Raw genomic sequence first — 21,696 nt, 5'->3', positions numbered from 1 at the left:
CGTGGGGCTCAGACTCAGGACCCCAGGATCAAGCATTTGCATGCTCTTCCAGTTGAGCCAGCCAGATGCCCCTTTACAAGCAGATTTAAAAAGCCACAAATCAGATGGAGAGATGGGAGGCTATCCCAGGTAAGCATACTGACAATGAGAGACAGGATCTCATCCTCTCCTGTGGTCCTTAAGTACTATGCCACATTGATGCATTTAGTCCTTTTCGCCTAAACTATTGGATAAGAAAAAAAAAAAAAAAAGAATACAATTAAAAGCACCATAATGTGTGACCACACAATCAAGACCTGTTAAATTTCAGTTAGTAGCCTATTTAAAAAGGCAGAGATAGGGGGCCTGGGTGGATCAGTCAGTTAAGTGTCCAACTTCAGCTCAGGTCATGGTCTCACAGTTCATGGGTTTGAGCCCTGCATCGGGCTCTGTGCTGATGGCTCAGAGACACTTCAGATTCTGTGTCTCCCTCTCTCTCTGCCCTTCCCCAACTTGCACTCTGTCTCTCCCAAAAGTAAACAAAAAACCAAAAAAAGTCAGAGATGTGCATGATCGCATATCATCATACATTGTGGATCCATAATGGAAAAGCAAAATTTGGAGGCAGACTTTGGGTTTGAGGCCCAGTTCTGGGAAGTTTTTTAACTTCTGAGACTCCATTTGTTTAATCTATAAATGAGGATAATTCTTGCCTAAGAATAATAATAATAATCCCTAATAGTCCATGTTTATTTTGGGCCAGATGTCATAAACTTTTTGCCTTTTAATCCTCCACTCTTTTAGGTAGGTATATGTCCTCGTTTTACAAATCAAGAAATTGACTCATCATAGAACTACTAAGTGACCAAGCCCAGATTAAAATCTAGATCTTTCTGACTGCAGAGTCTAAGTTGTTGACATTAAAGTAACTATTATTTAAAAATGTGTTAACTGGGGCACCTCACTGACTCAGTCCATGGAGTTTGTAACTCTTGATCTTGGGACTGTGAGTTCAGGTCCCATACTGGTGTAGAGATTACTTAAAAAAAAAAAAAAAAAATCTTAAAAAAAGTGGGCATCTGGGTGGCTCACTTGGTTAAGCATCTGACTTTAGCTCAGGTCATGATTTCATGGTTTGTGAGTTTGAGCCCCGTGTTGAGCTCTGTGCTGACAGTGTAGAGCCTGCTTGGGATTCAGACTCTCCCTCTCTCTCTCTGCCCCTGCCCCTCCCCTGCTCTCTCGCTCGCTCTCTCTCTCAAAATAAATAAATAAACTTTAAAAAAATGTGTTGGGGTGCCTGGGTGCTCAGTCAGTTAAGCATCCAACTTTGGTTCAGGTCATGATCTCACGACCTGCGAGTTTGAGCCCCACATGGGGGCCCCATGCTGACAGCTCAGAGTCTGCTTCAAATTCTGTGTCTTCCTCTCTCTCTCTGCCCCTCCCCTGCTCACGCTCCGTCACTCAAAAATAAGTAAACATTAAAAAAAAATGTTTTAAAAATGTGTTGGCCTTCAGAGTATCTGGCTAGCTCAGTTGATAGAGCATGTCACTTTTGAGTTGTGAGTTCCAGCCTCACTTTGGATATAGAGAGTACCTTAAAAAAAATGTGTTGACCATCAATGAATGGGAAAATCAAACCCCTGTTCCTACACTCGGTCACTGTGAAGTTCCTACATTTGAAAAGTCATTTAAGGGATACCTGGGGGGTTTTGTTGGTTAAGTGTACAACTCTTGGTTTTGGCTCAGGTCATGATCTCATAGTCTTGAGATCAAGCCCTGAGTCCATCAGGCTGAGAATATAGCATAAGGGAAGGGAAGCAGTAGTTACAGATATCTAACTATTACTGCACTACAGAACTTTTTCTGGTTGTTTCTCCCCTTTTTGAGGGTGATGTTCAGAACCTTTGTTGCCTCATTTCTCACCTCTATCCCATGGCAGAGTCAAAGTGAGCTGAAGGCTTTTAGAGTAATAATATTGCTACAAAACTTTACTTAGTTACTTGCTATCTGGATGTTAATTTAGAGTTGATATTTCAGTGAGTCCTTGTGTGGAATTTCAGTGAGTCCTAGTGTTAGAATTGGGTGTAGGTTTTCCTATTAGGAACAAAGTTATCCTTTGATTTCAGTTGTTTTGAGAGGGTTATTGACTTTGGTTAATTGGAGAGTTGGGACTTCTTCACTTGATTTCTGTCTTCATCTTTGACTGTTGAATGCATTTGTGCTGGTTTGGAACCTGTTGGCTTTCCTACATACAAATAGATTCTAAAAGTAAGCAAAGATCGACTTTAAGCTTGTTCTTGAGCCTGTCGTGGGACATGCAAATCTAGACTTTATGATTAGTTATTTGAATTAAAAAATGCTTTTAGGCAGAAAAGATCATTTAAAAGATAGTGTCCAATGAACGTACGCAGCACTAGGAACAAGATGGGTTAATATACTAATAAGTTCCAGGCTAAGGAAAGGATAAGGATAAGGAAAAAAAAGGAGGAAAGAGGTGTAAAAAAAAAGATTGCTCACCTGCCAGTTTTATCCTCTTTCCTTAGTGTTAGAGTACTGTTTTGAGCCTCATATTATAGAAAGCAGTCACTGAATTGTAAAGATTTACTTCAATTCCTGAAAGCTTGAAGGCTAATGAGGGACAATCTCTCCCTGGTTATTTTTTCTACTCTGGTAAGATTACCAAGAAGAGGGGCCTCACCGTCGCTATACTAACTGGCCCCATGTGCAATATGAGCCAGTATATGTACATGTGACAGATCCTGTCTCTGGGTTTTATTATGGCTGGTTAAGTAGCTTTTTGCCTTTGTCTCTGGTTTCTGTCTCTGGCCCCTTGAAGGCCTTGAGGCTATCTGAAATTATAGGGGCTGGGGTACCATAAATTAAACTTGTGAAATGAGTCCATTGCAGATATATTGACTGAATGAATCTGACTTTTTTTTTTTAAGTTTATTTATTTATGTTTGAGAGACAGAGAGAGCGAGCGTGTGCGCATGCAAGCGGGGGAGGGTCAGAGAGAGAGGGAGACACAGAATCCGAAGCAAGCTCTAGGCTCTGAGCTGTCAGCACAGAGCCTGATGCAGAGCTTGAACCTACGAACCGTGAGATCATGACCTGATATGAAGTCTGACGCTTAACTGAGCCACCCAGGTGCCCCTGAATCTGACTTTTTTTTTTTTCTTTAACGTTTATTTATTTTTGAGAGACAGAGACAGAGCATGAGTGGGGGAGTGTCAGAGAGAGAGATGGAGACACAGACTCTGAAGCAGACTCCAGGCTCTGAGATGTCAGCACAGAGCCTGACGCAGGGCTTGAAACCATGAACCTTGAGATAATGACCTGAGTGGAAATCAGGCACATAACAAACTGAGCTATTCAGGCGCCCCTGAATCTGACTTTTAAGTCTTCTTTTAAAAAGGGTTCTTTGCTAAATATTCTGCTGGGTGCTTTTCACTTAAGTCATCTCATGTAATTCTTGGAACAACCTTGGGAGGGAGTCAATATCTCTGTTTCACAGATAAGGAAATAAGACTCAGAGAACTTAAATAAATTGCCCAAGGTCACACAGTTAATCAGTAGCAGATGCACTGTTCAAACTTAGTTCAATCCTGGTGTTGAGTTTACTCATTTTACATTGAGTCCAAAATCCACTGTTTTTTACTATCACATGGCTTCTGCTTTTTGCCAACTAGACTAGAGGTTTTTAAACATGTGTTCCTTGGACCCCAGTGTTCCCTGAAAATGATTTCCCATCATCTATCTTCAGCAACTTTCTTTGCCTACCATCTTCTCTTATTTAAAAATGCCCTAGGAATTGGAATATGATTTAAAGATTACTACTGTACTAGGTCTTGGTCTTGTTCAGAGGTATCCTGATTGAAAGAAAAAAAAAAAAGCATCAGAAACTCTCAGCATCCTTTACCAATTCATCCCATATGTTTCCAGGTCTTAGCAGTGAAACAGATGATGGCAGTGAACATCAAAAGCCCAAGAAATGTCCATAGTAATTTTGCATGGCCCTGTGAGGAGCTGTCAAATGTGGATCATCCAATATAGTTCATGGATTTATGCAGTGAACCTTTTCTTTGGAACGTGTCCCCTTAAGATTTGACTCTGTCCTTCTATTTTGTATTGCCATAATTAAATGCAGAAATCAAAGTAAAATTTAGAATAACCCAGAGCTAGGTATTCTTCTGTCTGAATTTATAGCCTTGGAGTCGGCTAGACCTTTCAATTAAATTAGCTGATGGCGACAAATATGTAATCTGACCTCTCCAGCAGCTCAAGTGAAATGTTAATACCAGGCATAGCACAGCTCCCTTGACACACTACTTTGACCTTTTCCTCTCTTACAAATGTTTCTCTTATTCCTTTGTTAACTTAGCCATCTCCTTGCAGAGGTCATGCCTGCTTTTAATTTTTCGAAGCCACGTGAGAACAGACATTCACCAGCAGAAATTTATTCATTTTTACCTTAAATCCCTAGAGCTACACTAATTATACAGTTTCCTCTAATTCCCATGTATTTTTTAGCTAGTTTACAGTCTCCTTATGACTACCTGTTCTCTGCCTCCTCTCTCTATAAAATCTAAAATACCAGTGACATTTTTCTCTACCAAAAATATGACTAGGTTTTTTGGTCCTTAATTTTGAGAAAGTGATTATGTCTTTGATTTTTGTTTCTTTCTAGAGAAGTGGAGCCAACCTTGCAGGGAGAAGGCAGGCATAAAGCAAGCCCTCTTTGTGGCTGAGATTAAAGGTAGAGATGGTTTAGGAGAGGGAAGTTCTGAGTGGTGAGGGAACAGGAAGGGAAGAGGTGATGTTTTAGTTCTTCAGGCATTCATTTTCTAGCCTCCTAGAACTGCTTAGAGTTCAGTAGCTCCAGATTTTGTAAGCTTCACCTCAGTTTTCTCTTGGTGGGTTGGTCTGGCTAAGTGATTGCTGTTGTTGTCTTGTCTTATTTTATTTTATTTTATTTTATTTTATTTTATTTTATTTTATTTTATTTATTTTTGAGATTTTATTTTTAAGTAATCTCTGTACCCAGTATGAGGCTTGAAATCACAACCCCTAGATCAAGAGTTGTATGCTCTATTGGCTAAGCCAACCAAATGCCCCATTTTATTGTATTTTATTTATTTATGTATTCATTTACCTGGTATTTTTATTTAATTTATTTTTTAAATTTATATCCAAGTTAGTTAGCATATAGTGCAACAATGATTTCAGGAGTAGATTCTTTAATGCCCTTTACCCATTTAGCCCCTCCCCCTTCTCACAGCCCCCCCAATAACCCTCTGTTTATTTTCCATATTTAAGAGTCTCCTCTGTTTTTGTCACCCTCCCTGTTATATTATTTTTGCTCCCCTTCCCTTATGTTCATCTGTTCTGTTTCTTAAAGTCCTCATATGAGTGAAGTCAAAGGATATTTGTCTTTCTCTGAGTGACAAATTTCGCTTAGCATAATATCCTCTAGTTCCATCCACATAGTTGCAAATGGCAAGATTTCATTCTTTTTGATTGCCGAGTAATACTCCATTGTATGTATCTACCGCATCTTTATCCATTCATTGATGGACATTTGGGCTTTTTCAATACTTTGGCTATTGTTGACAGTGCTGCTGTAAACATTGGGGTGCATGTGTCGCTTGGAAACAGCATACCTGTATCCCTGGGATAAATACCTAGTAGTGCAATTGCTGGGTCGTAGGGTAGTTCTATTTTTAATTTTGTTGGGAACCTCCGTACTGTTTTCCAGAGTGGCTGCACCAGTTTGCATTCCCACCAGCAGTGCAAAGAGATCATGTTTCTCTGCATCCTCGCCAACATCTGTTGTTGCCCGAGTTGTTAATGTTAGCCATTCTGACAGGTGTGACGTGGTATCTCATCGTGGTTTTGATTTGTATTTTCCTGATGATGAGTGATGTTGAGTATTTTTTCATGTGTCAGTTGGCCGTCTGGATGTCTTCTTTGGAGAGGTGTCTATTCATGTCTTTTGCTCATTTCTTCATTGCATTGTTTGTTTTTTGGGTGTTGAGTTTGATAAGTTCTTTATAGATTTTGGGTACTAACCCTTCATCTGATATGTCGTTTGCAAATATCTTCTCATATTCTGTCGGTTGTCTTTTAGTTTTGCTTATTGTTTCCTTCACTGTGCAGGAGCTTTTTTTTTTTTTTTTAACGTTTATTTATTTTTGAGACAGAGAGAGACAGAGTGTGAATGGGGGAGGGTCAGAGAGAGAGGGAGACACAGAATTGGAAACGAGCTCCAGGATCTGAGCTGTCAGCACAGAGCCCTACGCGGGGCTCGAACTCATGGACCGCAAGATCATGACCTGAGCTGAAGTCAGACCCTTAACTGACTGAGCCACCCAGGCGCCCCAAGAAGCTTTTTATTTTGAGGAGGTCCCAATAGTTCATTTTTGCTTTGGTTTCCCTTGACTCCGGAGACATGTTGAGTAAGAAGTTGCTGCGGCCAAGGTCAAAGAGGTTTTTGCCTGCTTTCTCCTTGAGGGTTTTGATGGCTTCCTGTCTTACGTTTAGGTCTTTTATCCATTTTGAGTTTATTTTTATGTATGGTGTAAGAAAGTGGTCCAGGTTCATTTTTCTGCATGTCGCTGTCCAGTTTTCCCAGCACCACTTGCTGAAGAGACTGTCATTACTTCATTGGATATTCTTTCCTGCTTTGTCAAAGATTAGTTGGCCATACGTTTGTGGATCCATTTCTCGGTTCTGTATTCTGTTCCATTAATCTGAGTGTCTGTTTTTGTGCCAGTACCATACTGTCTTGATGATTACAGCTTTGTAATACAGCTTGAAGTCAGGGTTTGTGATGCTTCCTGCTTTGGTTTTCTTTTTCAAGATTGCTTTGGCTATTTGGGGTCTTTTCTGGTTCCATACAAATTTTAGGATTGTTTGTTCTAGCTCTGTGAAGAATGCTGGTGTTGTTTTGATAGGTATTGCATTGAATATGTAGATTACTTTGGGTAGTATTTACATTTTAACAATATTTGTTCTTCCTATCCTGGAGCATGGAATCTTTTTCCATTTTTTTCTGTCTTCCTCAATTTCTTTCATAAGCTTTCTATAGTTTTCAGTGTATAGATTTTTCACCTGTTTGGTTAGATTTATTCCTAGGTATTTTATGGCTTTTGGTGCAATTGTAAGTGGGATTGATTCCTTGATTTCTCTTTCTGTTGCTTCATTATTGGTGTATAGGAACGCAACCGATTTCTTTGCATTGATTTTATTTTCTGCAAGTTTCCTGAATTCATGGATCCTAGCAGTTTTTTGGTGGAATCTTTTGGGTTTTCCATATAGAGTATCATGTTGTCTGCGAAGAGTGAAAGTTTGACCTCCTCCTGGCTGCATTTTATTTTATTTTTAAGAAAACTCTATACCCAGCATGGAGCTTGAACTCACAACCCTCAGTTCAAGAGTCCACATGCTCTACCCACTGAGTCAGCCAGGCGCCTTTAACTTCGTATTTTGACATAGTTTCAAACTTATGGAAAAGTGCAAGAGTAATATTAACGTTCCTATATGCTCTTCACCCTGATTCTCCAGATGTCAATGTTTTACTACTTTTCTATATTATGATTCCATTTATATTGCATATTACTTTACCCCAAATAACATAATGTATATTTCCAGTAAACTAGGACATTCTTACATAACTACAATACATGTATCAAATCAAGAAATAATTTAAAAAATTAAAAAAAAAATTTTTTTTAACGTTTATTTATTTTTGAGACAGAGAGAGACAAAGCATGAATGGGGGAGGGTCAGAGAGAGAGGGAGACACAGAATCTGAAACAGGCTCCAGGCTCTGAGCTGTCAGCACAGAGCCCGACGTGGGGCTCGAACTCACAGACTGCGAGATCATGACCTGAACCGAAGTCGGCCGCCCAACCGACTGAGCCACCCAGGCACCCCTAAAAAAATTTTTTTTAATGTTTATTTTTGAGAGAGAGAGAGAGAGAGAGAACACACACATGCATGAGTGGGGTAAGTGCAGAGAGGCAGACAGAGGTTCCTAAGTGGGCTCTGTGCTGACAGCAAACTGAGATGTCACAAACTGAGATCATGACCTGAGCTGAAACTGGCTGCTCAGTTGACTGAGGCACCCGTGTACCCCCATGATTATCTATTCCTATTAGTTTTTCTTCAGTTACTATTTAATATTCTCCATAGCATTTTCTTTTTTTTTTTTAAGTTTATTTATTTATTTTTTAACATTTTTTATTTATTTTTGAGACAGGGGGAGACAGAGTATGAACAGGGGAGGGTCAGAGAGAGGGAGACACAGAATCTGAAACAGGCCCCAGGCTCTGAGCTGTCAGCATGCAGCCCGATGTGGGGCTCGAACTCACAGACCATGAGATCATGACCTGAGCCTAAGTCAGCCGCTTAACCGACTGAGCCACCCAGGCGCCCCTAAGTTTATTTTTTTTTGAGAGAGAAAGAAGTACACACAAACCCTGTGAGTGGGGGAGGGGCAGAGAGAGAGAGGAGGAGAGAGAATCCCAAGCAGGCTCTGCACTGTCAGTGCAGAGCCTGACCCAGGGCTTGAACCCACAAACTGTGAGATTGTGACATGAGCTGAAATAAAGAGCCAGTTGTTTAACAAACTGAGCCACCCAGGCGCCCCCAGAGCATTTTCTTAGCCATACTTCCTTATATATATTGATAAAGATTCTTATTTTATTCAGTAGGTTATAATCTGTTGTTTATTGTGGTGTTCACATTATCCCAGTAGGAGCCCCTTCAAGCTAGTTCTTGTATCCTTTGGACAGGTTTCTAACATTCTTGGGCTACTACTTTACTTTCTGGCACAAAAAGGTAATCCAGGCTTATCTTCTTTCCTTTCTTGGAAAAAAAAAAAAAATATATATATATATATATATATATAAAATTGAAAAATATATATTTATTATTATTATTATCATCTCTTTCTATCTGAGCCTTGGAATCAGCTATTTCTCCAAGATGTTTCTCTCATAATTCCTGTTAATGGAGAAAATTATTTTGAAATAAAGATCTGGCTGCTATGTGTGCTTATTGCTATGTGATAGGATTGCTTCTAGATTCTTTTAATGGACAGAGCTAGGAAATATATTTGTATACATACATATGCATATACATATACACACCCACCTCACTTTGTCTCTACTTATATCTATATATGATAAAAGTCATGAGTTTATACTCATGCCTCCAATACCAAAAGTTCAGTTGTTCTTTTTTTTTTTAATGTTTATTTATTTATTTTTGAGAGAAAGATAGAGAGCGAGCAGGGGAGGGGCAGAGAGAGAGACAGAATCCCAAGCAGGCTTCGTGCCGTCAGCACACAGCCCGATGTGGGGTTCGAACCTGTGAACCATGAGATCACAACCTGAGCCGAAACCAAGAGTTGATGCTCAACCAACTGAGCCACCCAGGCACCCCTAAAAGTTCATTTATTCTTTCTCTTTTTTGTATTTTTAAGTCTCTTCTCTTGCCAAGGGATAATAAACCTGACTCACACAATCTACAACATTACTTATTCCCCAATCTTAGAATATACAGAAAGTGGCTTCAGAATTGTTAATCCATGTTTCTGTGGAATACCAACCAAGTGGAGTTCAGTTGGTAAACTTGTTTGTTTCCAGATTGTTGTCGTCTGTATAGTGGGGGTATATGGTTGTGTATTGTATTGAAAAGTTACTCTGGGGTAGCTCTTCAATCATTAAAAATGCAATTCAGTGTAATAGAAATGAGATGTGTACTTTTAGGAACAAATTTATCATGTAATGCCAGACGTAGGTGAAAAAACAATTTATGTTGTATGGTTTCATTGTTTTCTTGGTGCTTCTGTCTTAGTAAAATTTCAGAATAACTTGAATTTCTTAGTTTCAAATAAATGTCAGTGTTTTTGTTCACCTTTTGGGAGAATATTTAATTGATTCTCAGCAATGGAGTGTTTTCCTGACTCTAGATGAATAGGTTTTAATTTTTAATTTCATTTTTTTTCAGGTAAATAGTTCTTAAATTTCATCTGGACCTAGTAATTTGCAGATGCTGACTTGGTTTTGTCAGGTAGTGAAAATTAATTTTTTTTTTTTTTAAAGGCAGAGTGATTTGCTACTGAGTGATTTGCTTTTGAAACTTCAAAGAAAGAATTTTGGTGTTCAAATTTTTCGAATATGTTTGTAGGAGAAAGCTATAGTTGCCCTTCTGGAGGGTTTGGTATGGAGAGAAGAGAAGGAAGGAACTAGATGAACAAAAATCAAGTAACAATGACTACAGGAGTGAGCACTGTCAACTGCTATTGGTTCCTTAGGAAGAGAAGCCCCTGCCTTGTGACCATAGCAGCAAAGTTCTCCAATATTGATAGAAGAGAAAGAATGGTTTCTGTGAACACATGCCGTCTCTGGTAAAACCTCCATAGAGAGGTTTAAACCCAGCAGTTGTTAGGAGGTTTCACTGAAATGTCTTGATTTGAAGAAGTGCTGAACCACATTGAGAGTAAATATTGAGGTAATTAAATTCCTCTCCCCTCTTTCCTGCCAGATGTGTAAATGGGGTGGTTTATTTATTTATTTAATTAATTTTTTTTATTTTAGAGAGAGGTAGAGCACATGAGCAAAGGGCAGAAGGGAGAGAGAGTCTCTAGTAGATTGCATGCCCAGCACAGAGCCAGACACAGAGTCAGGCACGTGGCTCAATCCCACATCCCTGAGACCATGACTTGAGCTGAAATCAAGAGTTGGGGGGCGCCTGGGTGGCTCGGTCGGTTAAGCGTCCGACTTTGGCTCAGGTCATGATCTCACAGTCCGTGAGTTCGAGACCCACGTCCGGCTCTGTGCTGACTGCTCAGAGCCTGGAGCCTGTTTCAGGTTCTGTGTCTCCCTCTCTCTCTGCCCCTCCCCTGTTCATGCTCTGTCTCTCTCTGTCTCAAAAATAAATAAACGTTAAAAAAAAAAAAAAAAGAGTTGGAAACTCAACCTACTGAGCCACCCAGGTGCCCCTGCCCTTTTTTTTTTTTTTGTAGAGTAAGCTGCTTTATGCCCAGTGTGGGGCTTGAAGTTAGGACCCTGTGATCAAGAGTCACGTGCTCTACCCATTGAGACAACCAGACTGCTGCTCTTTTTAAAAATTTATTTTATTTTATTTTTTTAATTTTTTTTTCAATGTTTTTAATTTATTTTTGGGACAGAGAGACAGAGCATGAACGGGGGAGGGGCAGAGAGAGAGGGAGACACAGAATCGGAAACAGGCTCCAGGCTCCGAGCCATCAGCCCAGAGCCTGATGCGGGGCTCGAACTCACGGACCGCGAGATCGTGACCTGGCTGAAGTCGGACGCTTAACCGACTGCGCCACCCAGGCGCCTAAAAATTTTTTTTATTTTTTAGAGAGTGAGCACAAGAGGGCCGGGTATGTGTGTGTGTGTGTGTGTGGGGGGGGAGACAGAGAGAGAGAGAGAGAGAGAGAATGATCTTAAGCGGGCTCCACACTCAGCCTAACAAGGGGCTCCATCCCTCAGCCCAGAGATCGTGACTTAAGCAGAAATCAAGAGTCACATACTTAACCGGCTGAGCCACCCATCCACCCCCACTTTGTGTAATTTTGATGGATGTTGCTAAGTTACTCTCTGGAGATAGTATACACTTTTTGTACTCACGTGAAGGTGTAGGAGATGGGGGAAGTTAGGAATGGACTGGGTTTCGGGGGGTACTAAAAGCAGTTATGTTATTGGAAAATAAAGTACTAGGGGAAGAATAGCAGAAGATAAGATTAGAGAAGCAGGGAGGGGTCAGGGTTTTATGCTGGGATTTTATTCTATAGCTAGTGGAGAGCAATAGAAAGGATGAGGGAATGATATGGGTAATATAGCATTCTAGAGTGTTCTGGTGGTCGTATGAAGATGGATTCAAAGGAGCAAGACAGGAAGCAGCAAAATAATTAGGTTAATGCAGTAGCCTTCTTGTCAGACCTTTCATCTGTATTTTGGGTTTGGAAACCAGCCCTGTAATTCCAAAAGAGATACCTTATGCTAAGGGAGGTAGAGGAGATAAATTTAAAAGAGGAAGAGCATGTATCATTGAAGGTGTAGCAAGAAAGGCTTCACTAAATAGCTGCATTTTGATGGATCTTGGATTGCTAGATATGGAGAAATGGGATAAAGGAAATCATTTCAGGTCCTGAGAGATGGAATAAGCCAGGAGTTGGCAAACTTTCTATAAAAGGCCGAATAAATATGTTAGGCTTTATGGGACATATGGTCTCTGTCACATATCCTCCTTCTTATTTATTTATTTTAATGTTTAATGTTTACTTTTGAGAGAGATAGAGTGCAAGCAGGAGAGGGGCAGAGAGAGAGGGAGACACAGAATCCGAAGCAGGCTCCAAGCTGTCAGCACAGAACCTGATGGGGGGCTTGAACCCAGGAACCATGAGGTCATGACCTGAGCCAAAGTCAGACACTTTAACAACTGACCCAGCAACCCAGGCGCCCATTCCTCCTTTTTTTAGTGTAGAACTTGTCAGCGACAGCCTTTACTGAGACAGGCTATGGGCAGGGTTTGAAGGGGGTGGGGTGGCAGATTGCTTTAGTTATCAACTCTTGGAATAAGAAAAGACATCCAGCCTGGACGGTGCAAGATACTTAATGAGTAAAGGAGAGGAGTGTAGGCAGGTTGAGGCAGAACTGTGGAAAACTGAATGTTAGGCTAAAGAATTTATCCCTAGGTTAGGGGCATTAAAGAGTCACCTGTTACATTGACACTGATGGCGACATCTTGCTTAGTGCTGTAAACTTACTGTATTAACAGCTACAAAAAGTCTGTCTGGGAGAATTGCTATAGATGGTTGTACTGCACATTAATACTGCCGACAGATTGCCATTAGCATGAAATACTGAGGTCTGACCTACTCACTAGGATGTTGAGTGTTTTAGTGAGTGGTTTAACATAAAAGAAGTTAAGGAGGCTGTAAGTTAAGGAGACTGCTCCTAGCTGGTTCAGTCCGTAGAGCATGTGATGCTGGATCTGGGGGTCGTGAGTTCAAGCCCCACATTGTGGGTAGAGGTTACTTAAAGAAAAAAGAAAGACTCAAGGAAGAAGAAAAAGAATAGTACAGCTCAGAATTTCAGGAATTATATAGCTGTTGCTAAACCTTTCAGTTTTTTGTTTTGTTTACTTCTGGTTTTAAAGAATAGGAAATAAATTGTACAACAGTTTGGCTGACTGATTAAACAGTTTCTCCAACTCTATACAGACTCTTGTAAGCTTTTGTTTTAAGCCTCTGGTTCTAGATGACTGGGACACTGGTTTTCCTTGGGGTGAGAGTCAGGATGGGTGGATTGGTGGTGTGATCAGAATTACTATGGGAGTTATTAGAATATCAATAGGGCACTCATATCTTGATCCATTCTTTGGGAGGATGTCCTGGAGGTTTTTGGAAATAGCCTCCCAGGGGATTCTCCACCATTTCTTCCTGGTTAACAGCCATCGTTTGGAACAATTTCTTTCTTTTCTTTTCTTTTCTTTTTTTAATGTTCATTTATTTTTGAGAGAAAGGGGTGGGGGGAGGGACAGAGAGAGATGGAGACACAGAATCCAAAGCGGGCTCCAGGCTCTGAGCGGTCTACACTGAGCCCAACTTGGGGCTTGAACCTAGGAGCAGTGAGATCATGACCTGAGCTGAAGTCAGATGTTTAACCGACTGAGCCACAGGCGCCCCGTTTGAAACAGTTTCTGTCCTTTGCCTCCTGCCTTCACTTTATATTCAGTGATGCTGGTAGGATTACATTCCTTTATATTCTAGCATGAAGGAAAAGTTGAGATGGAACTTGGTACCCTGTAAATACTTCTGACATATGGTGCATCTTTTGACAGCGAACATTACTAACTCATATTGTCAACTTGCTGATCAGCTTTTCCTGAGGAACTCTGCCCTTATGTTATTTTCAGTTATTGTTGGTTATAAACTTTGTGCTTGTGTTAATAAGTCAGCTTCTTCTCACTTTTATGAAACTGCCTTTTATCAGCACAAAAACATAGTGATGGGATGATGCTCTGCTTTAGCTGCCTCTGTGTCCTTGAACTCAGTTTAAGCCCCTATTATGTGCACATAATGGGTACACAGACTTTTTGAGAAGTAATGCTCTAGATACAGAAAAGGCAAAAGATAAAGGATCTTTGAGGTTCTTCTCATTCCACAATCTCTGCTTCCATGAATTAAAAAACAGTAAATCTTGAGGCGGGCGGCTGGCTCAGTTGGTGGAGTATGGGACTCTTTCTTGTTTTTTTTTAAACGTTTATTTATTTTTGAGAGACAGAACGTCAGCAGGGGAGGGGCAGAGAGAGGGAGACACAGAATCCAAAGCAGGCCCCAGGCTCCGAGCTGTCAGCACAGAGCCCAGTGTGGGGCTCAAACTCACAAACTGTGAGATCATGACCTGAGCCGAAGTCAGGTGCTCAATCAACTGAGCCACCCAGGCACCCCAACCCCCTCCCTGTATTTATATTATTTTTGCTTCCCTTCAATTGTGTTCATCTGTTCTGTGTCTTTTTAATTTTTTTTTTATGTTTTTATTTATTTTTGAAGGAGAGACAGAGAGAGACAGAGAGAGAGACAGAGCATGAGCGGGGGAGGAGCAGAGAGAGAGGGAGACACAGAATCCAAAGCAGGCTCCAGGCTCCAAGCTGTTTGCGCAGAGCCCGATGCAGGGCTCGAACCCACGAACCGTGAGATCATGGACCTGAGCTGAAGTTGGACGCTTAACTGACTGAGCCACCCAGGCACCCCCCATCTCTTCTGTGTCCTCACATGAGTGAAGTCATATGATGTTTGTCTTTCTCTGACTAATTTCACTTAGCATAATACCCTCTAGTTCCATCCACATAGTTGCAAATGGCAAGATTTCATTCTTTTTTATTGCTGAGTAATACTCCATTGTGTATATATATACCACATCTTCTTTATCCATTCATCCATCGATGGACATTTGGGCTCTTTTTCATACTTTGGTTATTGTGGATAGTGCTGCTATAAACATGGGGGTGCATGTGTCGCTTGGAAACAGCACATCTGTATCCCTTGGATAAATACCTAGTAGTGCAATTGCTGGGTCATAGGGTAGTTCTATTTTTAATTTTGTTGAGGAACCTCCATACTGTTTTCCAGAGTGGCTGCACCAGTTTGCATTCCCACCAGCAATGCAAAAGAGATCCTCTTTCTCCGCATCCTCTCCAACATCTGTTGTTGCCTGAGTTGTTAATGTTAGTCATTCTGACAGGTGTGAGGTGGTATCTCCCTCATTTCTATTTTTTAAAGCAATTGAAATTCTAGAGTTTTTAAAAATTTCTTAAGATTTTATTTTTTTTTTAAGTAATCTCTACACCCACCATGGGGCTCGAACTCACAACCCCAAGATCAAGAATTCCATGCTCTAGTGCCTGAGCCAGCCAGGCACCCCAAGATTCCCCAATTTTTATTTATTTATTTATTAAAAAAAATTTTTTTTAATGTTTATTTATTTTTGAGATAGAGACACAGCATGAACAGGGGAGAGTCAGAGAGAGGGAGACACAGAATCCAAAGCAGGCTACAGACTCCGAGCTGTCAGCACAGAGCCCGACGCGGGGCTCGAACTCACAGACTGTGAGATCATGACCTGAGCTGAAGTCGGATGCTTGACCGACTGAGCCACCCAGGCGCCCCTTAAAATTCCCCAATTTTTAAAAGTACATGTTGGTCGTGGCAGTGAAAGCTATAATACGCAGTGATCAAAGCTTTTTTGATTATAGCCCATATTCATAAATGCCAATTTGTAACTAAATGTGACAGGATTATCTGGATGGTTGATAGGGGTTTATAAACCAAGAGGGGTTTATTTAAACTTCTATCAAAAATGGAAAATGGGTATCCCATTAGGGTTGAATTGGTTGACTAGCTTTTAAGCTTGGATGCTGCTGAAGTTAATTTATTGTGTGAGAGATTAGCTGAGTGTGGAGTACAAACTTGTTTTAGGAAAAGGATCTCTTTGTAGGTTTATTCATTTGCCAGATCAATCCTGTTTATATGTGAACCTTCTTGATTCCAGGGAAAACAGGCAGACAATCCATGCCAATTAAATATTAGAACATGACAGATTGATTTTGATCCCACAGATTAAGGAGGAAAAGAAGGCTTCAGGTTTTATTAAATTTATCCTGAATGATGATATTGTAAAAAAGAAACTTTTATGGAAAGATCTGTCAGTAACAGATGAGTAAATTTTTCTTATTTAAATAGGTTCTTGTATCTAAATAGACAGTATGGCATATTGAGAAAGCATCTTTGGGTTTGTTTTTTCAACACGTGGATTCCAGTTTATAGGTGACTGAAGATGTGGCTTTATAATTCACTTAATCATGAGTTATGTTTTAAATGAAAATTATTTTTTTAAGTTTATTCATTTTAGGGGCACCTGGGTGACTCAGTTGGTTGAGCATCCGACTCTTGATTTTGGCTCAGGTCATGATCTCATGGTAAGATCGAGTCCTGCGTTGGGCTCTGTGCTGATAGGGCAGAACCTGCTTGGGATTCTCTCCCCCGTCCCTCCCCGACTTTCTCCCTCACTGCCTCGCTCAAAATAAGTACACTTAAAAAAAAAAAAATAAAGGGGTGCCTGGGTGGCTCAGTCGGCTAAGCATCTGACTTCAACTCAGGTCATGATCTCGTGCTTCCTGGGTTCGTGCCTCACATTGGGCTCTGCGCTGACAGCTCAGAGCCTGGAGCCTGCTTTCAGATTCTGTGTCTCCCTCTCTCTCTGCCCCTCCCCTGCTCGTGCTCTGTTTCTGTCTCAAAAATGAATAAACGTTAAAAAAAATTAAAAATAATTAAAGTTTATTCATTTTTGAGAGAGCGCTTGAGTGGGGAGGGGCAGAAGGAGAATCCCAAGTTGGCTGAACTGTCAGTTCGGAACTGGACACAGGGTTCAATCTCATGACCTGAGCTGAAATCAAGAGTCAGACATGTAACTGACAGCCACCCAGGCACCCTGAAAATAATTTTTTAATAAAAAAATAATTTTGCTGTAGCTATTAATAGAAGGATGTTTAAAAGATAAATGAAATATTAGTTGAAATAGCTGTTTAGAAGATTGCTTGACAGTGTTAATCTTTTCCTGTAATTTTTCTCTCTTTATGCAAAATTTCTAAATAATGTTTTAAAGTTTATTTATTTATTTTGAGAGAAAGGGAGAGAGAGATCAGGGGAGGGCCAGAGGGAGGGAGAGGGAGAGAGAGAATCCCAAGCAGGCTCTGCACTGTCAGCATGGAGCCTGATGTGGGGCTTGAACCTGTGAACCATAAGATCATGAACTGAGCCAAAACCAAGGGTTTGGATGCTTGACTGACTGAGCCACACTGAGTGCCCCTATGCAAGGTTTTTATTAAAAAAAAAAAAAAAAATCATATGGGGCGCCTGGGTGGCTCAGTCGGTTAAGCGTCCGACTTCAGCTCAGGTCATGATCTCGTGGTCTGTGAGTTCGAGCCCCGCGTCGGGCTCTGTGCTGACAGCTCAGAGCCTGGAGCCTGCTTCAGATTCTGTGTCTCCCTCTCTCTCTGCCCCCTCCCCTGCTCATGCTCTGTCTGTCTCAAAAATAAATAAAAACATGTTAAAAAATTTAAAAAAATCATAAATGTACAGCTCAATGAATTTTCACAAACTGATCATACTTATGTAAGTGCTATCCAGATCAAGAAATAGAACATTAACACTATATGCTAACTAACTTGGATGTAAATTAAAAAAAAAAGTTTCAAAAGACTTTCACACACATTAAAAATATTTCACTCATCAAACCTATTTAAAAAAAAAAAGAAATAGAACATTAACAGCAACTACTTGAGAAGCTCATCTCTCACCTGCAAGTTACTGTCCTTCCCTCTCCCCCAGAGTAACCAATATCCTGACCTCTTCACCATTCATCATTTTAATTAATTAATCTATTTATTTTTATGCAATTTTTTTATGTTTCTGTTCTACTGGTTGTTTAATTTCTTATTATTTTTTTTTATTTAGAGAAAGAGCTCGCACAAGTTGGGGAGAGGGTGAGGGAGAGAATCCCAAGCAGGCTGTGCTGTTAGCACAGAGCCTGACATGGGCCTCGATCTCATGAACCATGACATCATGACCTGAGCTGAAATCAAGTATCAGATGCTTAACTGACAGTCATCCAGGCACCCCAGTTCTGTTTTTTGAAAAAATGAACATGATATATAAATAATCACATACTGTGTTTTCTTCTCTATCTGGCTTCATTTGCTCAACAATAATGACACATGTTCTTGTGTTAATAATTCCTTCTCATTGCTGTGTAGAATTCCACTGTAAAAATAGACCACAGTTTGTCCATCCTGTTGTTGATAGATATTTTGATTGTTTCCAGTTTGGGGTTATTAAGAATACTGTTGCAGGAACATTCTTCTATATCTGGGTATATGTATGTATGTCTTTCTGTTGGGAGTGGAATTGGAGGGTCACTGATTATGTGTATGTTTAGCTTTAGTAGATAACTGCCAAAAAGTTTTCCAGAGTTGTTGTATCAGTTTATACTTGCATCAGCAGTCTGTAAGAATTCCATTTGTTCTACATTTTCACCAGTCTTTTTTTTTTTAAGTTTATTTATTTATTTTGAGAGAGCAAGTGGGAGAGGGGCAGAGAGAAAGGGGGGGGAGACAGAGATTCCCAAGCAGGCTCCGCACTGTCAGTAAGGTTCTCCACGTGGGTCTCAACCCCATGAACCGTGAGATCATGACCTGAGCTGAAACGGAGAATCAGATGCTTAATTGACTGAGCCACTCAGGTGTCCCCTCACCAGTCTTTTAACATTTGCCGAGCCTCTTCTTTGTACGAGGTCCGAGGGAAGCAGTAGTAAACAAAGTGAAGCCATCACAGATCTTGAAATTTAATGTGATTAAAAATATATTTTATACCCACTTGTTTAGTATAGTTAGGTAGCAGTAAAGTATTAAAAGGTGTGTTAGATAGAAGAGGGTGATGGGGAGTACTATCAGTGGTTGAGAAAGACTTCTGATGAAGTGCCATTTGAGCAAAAATCTGAAGGAAATGAAGGAAGTAAGCTAGCCATGTGGACATCTGGGAGAGGAGGAGTCTGGACAAAGGGAATAGCAAGTGTCAGTACCCTGAGGTGAGAGCATGCTTGATGCATTCACAAAACAGCAAGGAGGCTAGTAAGACCGGAGCACATTGAATAGGGGTGACAGTGGTAGCAGCTGATCTCAGGGAGGTAAACAGGGCCAGACCATAGAGAACCTTAAGAGTCATAAAAGGATTTTGGATTTTCTAAATGAGACGGGAAGCCTTTGAGGGGTTTTGAACAGTGACATCCCCTTTACCTTTTAAAGAGATCACTCTGCTCTTGGGGAAAACATTCTTCACAGAGCAAGAGCAGAAGCAAGAATGTGAATTAAGAAATTACTGCTGTAGGCCAAGAGAAGGGAGGTTGGTGGGTTTGGACTAGAATGTTAACAGTTGAAGTAAGGAGAGATAGTTGGATTCAGGATATTTTGAAGGTATGGCTGATATGATTTGCCTCAGTGGATTGGACATGGGGGGAGGTTGTGTGTCAGTGGTGACTCCAAGATTATTGGCTTAAGTTGCTAATTTGCTGATTTAAAGAAGATTGGGGCAGTGTTAGGAACCCCAGGTAGGTTTGGGATAGGATGGTGGACCAAGAATTTGTTGGGACATTTTGTATGTGAGATATCTGTTAACTATCCAACTAAAGATGTTGAGTAGGCAATAGGATATGTAAACAACATGGTGAATGAAAATAGAGATTGGATCTAACATGGCCTTTGGAGTGATGTAGAGGGAACAGATAAATTCTCTTTGTCAGTTGAATACTTATAAAGCTCCTTATTTAGCATTTAGATTGTACAGACTTCTATTTTTGTGAGACTTATTCGACAAGGAAGTAAAATATTAGGAATTTATTTATTGAGAAAGTTCCTGGGTATTTCTTTGAAAGATTTATGATTGAAATTTATTAGACTTTGTATAGATTTACTCTAGTCTACCACAGTTTCTGTGTCTGTTACTCTGTGTAAAATGATCGTAGCTATAATGACCTTAGAAGGTCGATGACTTGTATACAGTAATTTATACATATACTTCGTATAAAGTACATTGTGAATATCTGAAGAAAGCTTTAACCATATAGTATTTTGCATTGTATTTTAGAGCATACTTGTAATACATACAGAAATTGAAAAATCATAGTAATTTTTAAAAAATTTATTTACTTATTTTAGTTTTTTATTTTTTTAAATTTTATTTAATGTTTATTTATTTTGAGAGAGACAGAGTGCAAGCAGGGGAGTGGCAGTGAGAGAGGGAGACACAGAATCCAAAGCAGGCTCCAGGCTCTGAGCTGTCAGCACAGAACCTGATGCGGGGCTTGAACCCACGAACTGAGAGATCGTGACCTGAGCCAAAGTCAGACGTTCAACCAACTGAGCCACCCAGGTGCCCCTAAAAATTTATTTTAGAGGGAGTGTGCGAGTGGGAGAGAGAATCTCAAGCAGGCTCCATAGTCAATGTGGAGCCCTACATGGGACTTGATCCCATGACCCTGGGATTATGATCTAAGCCAAAATCAAGAGTTGGGACACTCAGCCAAATGAGCCACCCAGGTACCCCGAAAAATCATAGTTTATATGGGGATTTCACATACATTATTCAGTGCTCAAAACATCCTGTGAATTGAGCGGTATTACCATCTACAGTTTATAGTTGAGGAAGAAAGACTGAATGGATGATGAATTGACTCACTCAGGGCCTGTCTTCTCTGATTATGTAGAAGAGACAAGACCTGAACCCAAGTCCTAACTCCACAGCCATATGTAAACTGACACACTTTCTCAGCTATGTTGGATGAATGATCATTTTATAGTATTCTGCTTTGACGGTAAAATTTTTGAAAAGTATTCTACAAAAGTAATACAAGACATTCTTACAAGAAATTTGTATCAAATAGAGTAAAAAGTAAAAATTCCCTTTCACCTCATCACTGAAAGTTTGGGTATTTCCAGACTTTTTTGGATACCTTTACATGTACATCTGTAATACATAAATGTACAGTGTTTGGCACAAATGGAATCATACTATATGTAATATTTTGCAGAGTCTTTATAAATTTCTGGTCAGACCGGAAGTCTGCAAAATTGTTTTGTCAGATCTTTGCTTTAAACAAGACCAAAGATATTTATCTCTTCAGGTGTTTTTGAATGTTGGAATAAATTTTATGAACAACAGCAACATTCAGTATTTATTTGTTCAGCGTTAATAGATGCCTTTAAAGTGATCACACCTTTCATTTCAGTGAACTTTCCAAATGCTCTATAAAAAGGCAGATACATGATTGTTTCATGAGGTGGCCAACCACCATTCAAACCTTTTTCCCTTTCTTAGAAAGTGCAGGCTTGTCCATTTTGGGGCAGTTGCGTCTTGCAGATCCACCTATTACCTGTGTTTGTAGATGAGCTTATAACTAGGCAGAAATGTACTGGAAATGTAAAAAATAGGTCCCTTATGTTATTGGTGACAAAGAGGGTAAAAAGCTTCAGGTGGATCAAACTCTCCAGGCTGCTTATAGAAGCTTTGCCAGTTTTCATCTCATCGCTACCACAAAGATATTTTGGTGATTCCCCCCGACCACCATT

General features: G+C 40.2%; 1 protein-coding gene across 4 annotated transcripts in view; it reads left to right on the top strand.

The window, feature by feature from the left end:
- The window catches only part of CBFA2T2 (CBFA2/RUNX1 partner transcriptional co-repressor 2), a 140,695-nt gene that overhangs the window by 3,916 nt on the left and 115,083 nt on the right, over positions 1-21,696 (top strand). The window lies entirely within an intron of this gene.

Source organism: Felis catus, chromosome A3 (genome assembly GCF_018350175.1).
Source record: "Felis catus isolate Fca126 chromosome A3, F.catus_Fca126_mat1.0, whole genome shotgun sequence".
NCBI classification, from domain to species: Eukaryota; Metazoa; Chordata; class Mammalia; order Carnivora; family Felidae; genus Felis; species Felis catus.
The sequence above is the reverse complement of the archived record's forward strand: the minus strand, read 5'-3'. Positions and strand labels throughout refer to the sequence as shown.